This window comes from Telopea speciosissima, chromosome 11 (genome assembly GCF_018873765.1).
Source record: "Telopea speciosissima isolate NSW1024214 ecotype Mountain lineage chromosome 11, Tspe_v1, whole genome shotgun sequence".
Lineage (NCBI taxonomy): Eukaryota > Viridiplantae > Streptophyta > Magnoliopsida > Proteales > Proteaceae > Telopea > Telopea speciosissima.
This window is the reverse complement of record NC_057926.1, coordinates 11,850,899-11,852,974: the sequence shown is the minus strand read 5'-3', so window position 1 is coordinate 11,852,974 and position 2,076 is coordinate 11,850,899.

Here is a 2,076-nt window from a genome sequence, read left to right as displayed (position 1 = left end):
TTTTTTTCTCTTCTTTTCTCTTTTCTTCCTTTGCTTTTTGTTTTAGTGTCAGCCATTTTTTTCTCTTTTCCGCATGGAGAAGAGAGGAAGAGAGAAAACGTAATTTTTATGGGGAAGTATATCAGAGAGTGAGGATTGAAGAGAGAGATAGCATATGGAGAATGGTAAGAGATTCCGGCAGTGATGGGAAGCTGACAGCAAGATAAGTGAGCACTCACCAAACAAAGGCATACCCACTATGCAATTCCCAGTGTGTGCTCACTCTCTTCTGTCAGCCTCTTCTTCTGACCCCCCCCCCCCCCCTCCTCCTTCCTCATTTCCCAGTAAACTCAGATGTGTTTTGGGTTTTTTGGCTTATCCCCAAAATGGAAAATGGAACTATCACCAAAAGGGGGAATCAGTCAAGTCTGATCTGACAAGAGAGAAGGAGAGAGAGATTTTGAACAATTAAATAAGGCCGACGACAAAGTCCACCAACCCAAATAGACACTCGTCATAACCCCGTTTTATGTTGCACACTTGGAAGATTAGGGTTACTGTAGAACACTTGAGAAACATCCAAGGGGCTTTACAGTAATACGGAAGCAACACCACAAACTTTTTTACGTTTTTAGCCTCTTTTTATTCTTCACAGTTTATTCCCTTCCTCGGTGTGTGTGTGTGGGTGTGAGTCATACACATCGACACACAAAGAACACTTGTGGAACTCATCGGGAAAGCATTTCCATTTTCCAACCAAAAAAGACGATAGAGCCTAGAGGGTGTTACAGCCGTATGTCTAACTCTGATTGGTTGGATTGAGATAGTTCGGATACGTATTCTCTTTGATTGACAGTAGTAGAGGGTGTTACAGCCGTCGGATGCTAAGGGTAGTAGAGGGTGTTACAGCCGTCGGATGCTAAGGGTGGAACCCACCTCACTCCCAGTGTCGGTGCCAATTTAAGTGGGTCTATGGTGGAGTAGCGTGGGGTGCCGTGCCCATGGGACTGCGTCAAGCTTGGGAGAAATGATAACACGGTAAGGGTATCAAATGGGACGGTTTTCGATATTTGGGACGGGTCTGTATTGATATCGGTATCGGTAGCAAAGGTATCAATCCCAATAAACGGGATCAAATCTAGTTTCCGATCCCGATTATCAATGGAACGGTATTGGTTTCTAAACGGTTCTAAGCCTGGAAGGAAAATGAAGAAACTTTAATGGTTTCTAATGAAATGGTATAATTGGTAGTATTGTGGATCTTTTCACTTTTATAAGATTTAAGGCATTTTTTATTTTTGAAAGTGATGAGACACAAAATGACAGCCAACTAGCGACAGACACGTGGCATGATCAAGGCCGAGCAGAGCCCATTTGACCAGGGAAAAAGAGGACCGTAAGATGCACGAGTCCTCCACGATCGATGATGAGGCCGAGTATCGCGAGGTCGGCGACATAGTCGAGTTCGCCGAGATCAACAGCGTGGCCAAGCCCTACAAGGTTGGCAACGGAGTCGAGTCTGTAGGGACCGACAGCATGGTCGAGCCCTCCAGGGTCGGCAATGCAATCGAGTCCGCTGTGACCGACAGCATGGCCGAGCCCTCCCGGGTCAGCAACGGAACTGAGTCCCTCATGGTCGGGCAACAAGGTCAACATCCCCATCTACCAGGACCAACCACACATGAGCCGACCCCCGAGGGGGAGCTCCGAGCTGAGCTCAGGTTATATGGATCACAAAGCCACATCGGACGTCCTGATATTCGCGGGATACTCTCGCTCGACCGAATCAAACCATCGTCCAAAAATGAAACCGTATCGCGCTTCGATAAGGAATCTTACCAAGTAAAGAGTTTGCGTCCCAAATACGACTCCGCTAGATAGACTCCTACCAAGAATAAAACTCTTGCCATACAAGGGCTCTTCTTAGTCGCCCTATTCTCACCCTATAAATACTCAGGTATGGAGCTCAAACGCTCACTCTCATTTTTCAAAAAGTTGAACTATTGTTGCTTTGGAGACTTGACTTAAGCATCGGAGAGTCCTTGGCCGGAGCCACACCGGCTCTCTCGTGCTAACTCGATTTTTGCAAGCCATTCG